The sequence below is a fragment of the Periplaneta americana genome, chromosome 1 (genome assembly GCF_040183065.1).
Source record: "Periplaneta americana isolate PAMFEO1 chromosome 1, P.americana_PAMFEO1_priV1, whole genome shotgun sequence".
Classification (NCBI taxonomy): Eukaryota; Metazoa; Arthropoda; class Insecta; order Blattodea; family Blattidae; genus Periplaneta; species Periplaneta americana.
Window position 1 is genome coordinate 225,019,303 of NC_091117.1, and position 8,102 is coordinate 225,027,404.

Below are 8,102 nucleotides of genomic sequence, written 5' to 3' on the forward strand. Positions count from 1 at the left end.
TAACTGTTTTATAAATTCTAACTTTCAGATTTTTTTACAGCAGACTTTATGATAAAAGCTTCTCAACCGAATAATAACAGGCATTTCCCATATTTATTCTGTGTTTAATTTCCTCCCGAGTATCATTAATATTTCTTCCTATGTTGCTAAGATAAAATCATAAAGTGACCATTTTCTATATCGCATTTACTGTTGGAAAGGGAATATAAATAAGAGTAAATGTAAGCACGTCTGGTCAGTTCACTTCCGTTTCTATATAAAAGAGAAGATATCAGAAGGAGATATCAGATGATAGTAACATGACATTAAGTTATATGGATCATATGAGGAAACAAAGAGGGTGACAGAAAATAGGAAAGATTGGAGAAAACTGGGTTTGCAGTGAAATACCTGCCCTTGGGCAGATCATTGAATAAATGAAATAAAAAAGTTAAGTAAATAATTTGTTGAATTTTCACATCTGTCTGTCTGTCTTTCTATCTATCTGTTTGTCTGTCTGTCTGTCTGTCTACTTCTTGCCTGCAGTACGTAACTCATAAAAGAATAACTTATTGGATTTACATTTAATAACAATATAATTTTTATAATATTTATCTATTATTTACACCAAATTGAAATTTTTCTTGTAGTTTCTTCATGTGAGTTCCAAGAACAAACCAAAGAGAGTGAATTTAAATAACTCACTTACGCGTTTCCTTGTCTATCTGTACTCTGCATCTTCGAATATTTCAAGAGTCCAGTCTTCCCTTTTGTAACTGTACAAATTTAAAGTATTTTCCAATGCCCATGTTTCTGAGTGGGGTTTTCTTGGTTCCAGGTCGGCCTTGCTGTGGCGGTACTGGATTCTGAAGAAGTAAGTAAGAGAAGATTTTCTTGCTATCGAAAGTAACATTTATCATCATCATCATCATCATCATCAACAACAAGATAGGCCATTTGGCCTGTTTCGTCTCAGAAGTTGTCTTCCCAACGACGCCTAGGTCTGCCGATATCACGCACCCCTGTTGGGCGATATTGCAGAACCTGTTTTACTAATCTTTCATCCGGCATCCGGGATATATGTTCCTTCCACTGAACTTGATTTTCTTCAATTCTCTTATTCAAACAAAAAATATTCAGATGTGCTCTTATTAGTGCCTTTAGTCCTGGTTTCATACAGGGCTATTAACCTGGCTCGAAATGCTCAGGGGGTTAAAACTGTAACTGAGTATATTCGAGTAATTCTTGGCAGTCGCGTCCTAGTCGCGGGGGTGGACGCTCTTAGGAGTGACTAAGTTCTGCCAAGGACCCAGTCTCGTGGGGTATAACACGAAACCCTTGCCCAGGGATACGGGTGAAGACCTCAACAGCAAATTGGCGGAGAATATTAATTCGGTACGACAAATTTGGTGGAAGAGGCAACCCTCCTATTGGGGATATACAATAGAGGGGGAGATGAAGACTCCAAAGCATAGGAAGGCAATCATCTAGGAGAAAGTACTCCAAAATCAAACTCTGGCCCTCCTCGAAGGGGGTTTTGCGGTCGGGCTGGTAACCCACCCATAGAAAAATTAATTACTCATAAATCTCAGAAGGGGAAGTAACATTTATTTCATAATAATTTTACAATTTTTTTCTGGGTAAACAATTTTCTCTCAGTGCTGTGTCGATCTTCCTTTACCAATTGTATATTGTGTTGCCAGAGTCGGTCAGTGGAGATTTTAGTGAAGTTTAATTCTTCGTAATTCTTTCGATTGGAACTTATTTCTGTCACAAATTAATGTGAAAGTCTTATCCATTTAAAGTAATAAATAATTTAATACAAGTTAAAAACTGAGATTTTTTACTTGTTTGTTACAAAATAAAAACAAAGGAATTTCTCGAAAATTTAGGAGTGATCTTAAAATTGGTTTATTTTAGAGAAAATCACGAAGTCATTACCTTAGTTTGGTTAACACTACACTTAATTCTCCAATTGGGAAACAAAAGACATTGATAGACATTTATTCAGTTTGATACATCGAACCTGTATTGTTAAATTCCAATTAGCAATGAAGTACCACACCCAGTAACAATTTTATCAGCTATACACCTATAGACGATTTTCCATTTTGTATCATTAACAGGTTTATCGTATGCCTAATTTGCGTTTTGTTTTGTTTAATCGTACAAGAGATTCAATTTTCCGTACGAATGTACAGCAAAGTCGTCATGGAAACGCAAAACAATTGAGTACCAGCAATACAACTCATTATTCTTCTACATCACACGTGGTAAATAGTTATCTCTCAATATTAAAGATACCATTATGCAAATTTCTGAATGTTACTCCATGGAGAAGGTATCTGAAATTTCTTGTATTTTCGTCACATTCATTACTCCACTAGTAGAAGACCCAGGGGATGTTTCCGTACATTATTTTTCATACTTTAATTTTGCTCTGTAACAAATCTTCAATATATGCCTAGCTCTCAGCAACGAACGTAGTTTGCGACCCTCCATATGGTTTGAGAGTTGCTAAATCAGCAAAACTATCATCTAATTGTGTAGTAGACCTTCTCCTAAAACAGTGTCCTGTATACTTGCAATATTCAAGCCTAAAACGCGCAATAATTTTCGGCATTCAACTAAATGCTGGAATACCCACAGGTTGTACAATACATTTTCTTTCGGAACAGAACGTAAAATGCACTTCATTAGTAACACGGTTCGGGCGAAGAGCTAAATATTTTTCATACGTAGCAGTGTAATCAATAACGCCTTCCTGAACACCCGTGGATACACGAGGCTTACATGTTTAATGTTCTTAATATTAACTACAGAACTAATCCACTCTTGTCTGTAATATCGCGAATCTATACAGTGTACAGTATAAGCGATATAAACTTCCAATAAGAATACTCGTGGTAGAGCATAAATAACTTAAGAAAAAAAAGTCAAATGTTTTCCTATAACTGTCATGGTTTCCTCGAAAAAAAAAAAAAAGACAAAAATGTTTTGTGAGTCTAACGTTTTTGGAAAAGAGAATAGACAGTCATTATTTAGGTTACTTTGTCCGGTATGTAAGCTAAAACAGTCGTTTGTTATTCTGTTGTGTATTAGCATGTGTTGGACGTAAGGTTATTCGCAATAATATTTACGTTCTGTCGAAATGTAAACAAATGATTAATGGTATTTTACAAATTAAAAATGTACGTAACTGGTAGGGAAGTGTCTTACCCATATTTGCTACTAGCCGTACCCGTGCGCTCCGCTGCACCTGTTAGAAATAAATATAAAGTAATTACATAATTAAAATAGGACGTTCGATCCAGGGAAAATTCGTGTTTGATATAAGGATAAATCGTTTATTATGTTGCTTAATTTAAATTTTATTTAAATAATTAAAATGCGATCATTTTGGTCCAGAGAGCACATAGAAGTTACTGTAATAACATTATAGCATTATGTCCATCTAGAGAAACTACACTTTCCAATGGTGAAATAATAATTAATTATACAAATCGGTTAATTAGCTTCCGATATTACTTCATACAAACACAGAAACATTTTCTGTAGGCTATGTTTAATAGCTTTCGATTGTTGTTGTCCAAGGCCCCTTATAGACCTAGTCATTTGTTTTCATTTCATTACACCGCTTTAGATGGTATTGTATTTTAATTTTAAAACTCATTTATCTTATTAAATATCAGTCATATCAAAATTTTTCTAGGAATAAAACTTATCGGAAATCATGTTCAAAGAAACTTTTGTTGTGTAACATATTTCACAAAAATCAATAATAAGCGAGATACTACGATTTATTTAATTCAGGCCCCCTTATAACCCCCCTTTTAAATAATATATTTTGAATGTCATATTATAGCCTAAAATGTAAGTTACAGCGAACTTAATTTATATTCCAATTTTCATATAAATCGGTTTAGCCATTATCCAGACAGACAGACAGACAGACAGACATACAAACAAAAATGTCAAAAAAGTGATTTTCGGTTTCAGGGTGGTTAATTATATTTGTTAGGACCAATTATTTTTGGAAAATCGAAAATTACCAGAAAAATTTCGGCTACAGATTTATTATTAGTATAGATAAAAGTCCTGCAGGGCAAATTATCACTTTACATACCGTGTGTGTTTGTTTACACGGAGATTGATCTTCATTTACCTAACCATACTCTCCCTTATTGACAAAGATACAGCTCCATGCCATAAGAGAGGTTCAAACATGTGACATTAGCTTCCATGACTCGACACAACCATGTTTTGTTCTCACAGGTTTTAATCTTTTAATGTTCCTTAAATAACCATCCTTGATCATTGTCTTGTTCTTCACAGTCACTGACCATGGCTGTGACCACTTGACCTTCAGACTCCGACTTTATTCTCTTAGTTGTCACACGCCAGTAATATTTTAACACGTACTTTAATTGCGTAAAGATTTTGTTGACGATTTTCCTCGAGGAAATTAATTAATCGCGTTAGTGTGATCTTGAGGCGCCCGCAGCGTATTAACTACACAGCTGGACAACGATTAGGCCTGTGAACGTTGCTTGGTAACCATAATTTGTTTATCCATGCTATCAAAATGTGGGCAGCTGAGGTCTGCATCGGACGTTTTCGCTCGAGCGCCAAGTAGTTCATAGCACAATCCGATAGGTAGCGCACATGCATGATGGGTAAAATTGTCGCGAGCGATAAATCCTCGAACGGTATAAGCCGAGTGTTAGACATTCGTTCTTGTTACAGTGATGAACTGTGTAGTAACATCATAGATGTTTATCATTTCAAAACTTTGCAGTGTTTAACTAACCTCTCCATAGTACAACTACAAAACTTGCTTTAAAATGTAATATAAATGTTATACATTGGTCAATGTTTTTCTTTTCCACACAGGAGTGATTTTGTTTTTGCCACATCTGATAGATGTTATTGGATGTAAATGTAATTATTATAAACGGAGAACACAATCACGATAATGCAAGAACTGTATCAAGTTTTCTAGTAATAATAATAATAATAATAATAATAATAATAATAATAATAATAATAATAATAATAATAATAATCTCTAATAATTAGTGTATCAATTTTTGCGTCTGTAACAGTTTTGCAGCATGACTATTCGTTTTATTATATTTTCTGTGACGTTATCTCTGTACTAATATTGTTATTAATCTACTGCTATATCAATAATATTTTGTAAAACGTTTCTACATTGTCGCAGTATATAGGCGGAACACTATGTATGGACCTATCATATTATATATGTGGTAAATCAAATATTGAATAATTATTAATTAGCAATAATAACTGTATATCGAAGTTTTTCATACTATTTTATTTATAACTTCATGTTCCAGTTTTGGTACGTTCCATTGACTGTTCCATTAAACTTCTGTCATAAACGCAGAAAATAAAGCCTTATTTTTACCGTGAGAGCAAAACATATGTGTATCTTATCTGTCGCCTTCCATACAAGATAAGACATGTCGGTGAGATGACCTTGTACTGTGCTTCTATTTATTACGAGCGCATCACGACCGATCTTATCTCACTCGAGCGTGCGACATTCGACCGAGTTCAAGCGAGCAATTTAACTCCAATGCCGCGCTCTGGTGGGCACATAATATGAAACGTATATAGGCTAAAATCAAAATCTGGCGAAACTGCGTAAAAACAAATAAATACACTTAATTTAAACGATGAAAGAGTAATGGAACGGAGAAAAATTCTCTCCGGCGCCGGGACTTGAACCCGGGTTTTCAGCTCTACGTGCTGATGCTTTAACCACTAAGCCACACCGGATACAACCCCGGCGTCGAACAGAATTGTCTCTGATTGAGTTCCAACTCTTGGGTTCCCTCTAGTGGCCGCCCTCTGCACTACGTCATAGAAATAATACACTTAATTTAACCTTTGTTTAATTTCTCAACCCTTAACCCCAAGACGTAATCTGCGTCGATACGGGCTACCGCCGATTTTTTTTGTTTTTAAGTTTTGTCCACTAATAATGTTTTTTTTTTTTTTCTTTTACGAAACTGTAACATTTGTTTTGCTTCGGTAGTACATTAATTAAGATTAATATTATGTTTGAAGTCTGGGAGTGAAATTCGGTTTAATTTTTAGTAAATTTGTTTTCCGCTCTCATTTGTTTCTCTCATTCATTTGTTTATTATTGTTATATCGTCACCGCTGCGTAGGCCTACATATTATTTCCTGTTGACAAGAGAATGAAATAAATTGTGCAAATAACGGTTTTATGTGCAGAAGAAAGAAGAACACGCCAATATCGTCGATAATATTAAATTTTAAACGAAAAGCCATCGTGTATTACCACAGTGTAGTATATACAGTCACGAAGCTTGAGTTGTGAGGGTGCTAGGAACAATAGACTGTGCTGGTACTATTTCGCATTGTCTGTAATGAGACGATATTAGCGACCCTAGTGGTTAGCAACTATCTATGGATGCATATTTACTACGTATTGAGCTTCGTGACTCTATATACTAGACCAGGCCTGCCCAAGGTTTGCGCTCTCCGAGCCGGCACACAGCTCATGAGCGGAATGCAGATATTAGCTGCGCTCTGTAAAAGGGTGGACTGGAAGAAGGGGTGATCTCGTACAAAATATACAAAAAGGAAATACAGTACTAGTAAGAGTATTTATGAAATGAATTCCCGTTCAGTGTTTGCAAAACTATCTTGGACTATTATTAATTAATAAAGAAATATTCATTTTACAGAAGTAATAGAAATTCTATAGCTACTTAAATCTACAATATCATTTTGTTATATATTTATTTATCAGTACATCAAAACGAGGTTTTATGCTGTTGGCAGCTGAAAGAAACAGTAGCCCACTGTTCGTAATGAAACATCAGTTACAGATGTTCGATGTCTGCCTTTATTAAAGTTGAATATAGAAAACAGTTGCTCAGAAATACAAATGTTGAGCCAAACATAGCAATCATTTTCACAGCCAGCTTGTGTAGTCGTGGATATTATTGCTAATGTTTAGTCTTGTAAAACTCAACCAGGCTAGTAGTATTATTAAACGATCTTTAGCCCTTAGGTCACATTGAAGATCAATAAGTTCGAGCTGTAAATCGTTAAATGTTAAATGTTATGTTCCGTCTTTTAGATTCCTCCATACTGTACTGTAGCAGTAGGTAAGCAATGTGAAACAGTTACTGAGAATAGGCCTACACACTGCACTCCACTAGATAACTGAGTGGTCGTTTCCCTCTCCTCTACCTATATCAAGTCTATGTCATTCTGACGTATCTTCTTCTCCGTTTCGGCGAGCGGTAAATACCGCTCTTCCGCTCCGAAGGAGCGCGCGCGCTCGTTGAGCGCTGTTTCTGCAGGCCTGTACTAGACAAGCCCCTACAGTCTCGGCTGCGCGAAACGAGGAAACCGGGGCAAATTGAACGCTGCGCTTGCCGCCATATTGTTGGAGAGCAGACAAATAATAGCAGTGCGTAAATCACTCAATTTAACGCTGTGATGATCTAAAATTGACATATTGCAAACAATAGGTAACGTGAAGACCTAAAAACTAAACAATCACTTTATGCAAGATAAAAAAAAAACACATACTATTTATGTGTGGATTTTTTACATATTGTATTTTTATTTTAAATAAATAAAATAGATATATTATCATTGCTTGCGGAGTGATGGTACATAATTTTTATGCACATATGCAATATCAATAAGATGCCATTCCTTGCTTTTGTTAATAAAATATATCCGGCAAAATGTAAAAGAGTTATTTATAGGTGAACTCTGAATCATAAATTCACAAAGGAGGCTTAGCTATTATAGCTATTTATTTATTTATTATCTGTATATTTATTTATCCATATATGGATCTTGAATGAAGGTTTATTATCTTGCAGATAAATTCATTTACATAATAAAAACAAAAAGTTATCTTTCCACTAATGTTTTAACATCTGATGTGTAAGTCTTAATAATTCACTCAGTGGGATTTCTCTACAGTCTGATATACCTGTACTAACAATTAAGTATTCTTTATTGTCGTAAACTACTGATTGATTTTTAATGATATTGATATTGTAACAACAGAGATAATATTATATCGTACCTTTTGCAAATAG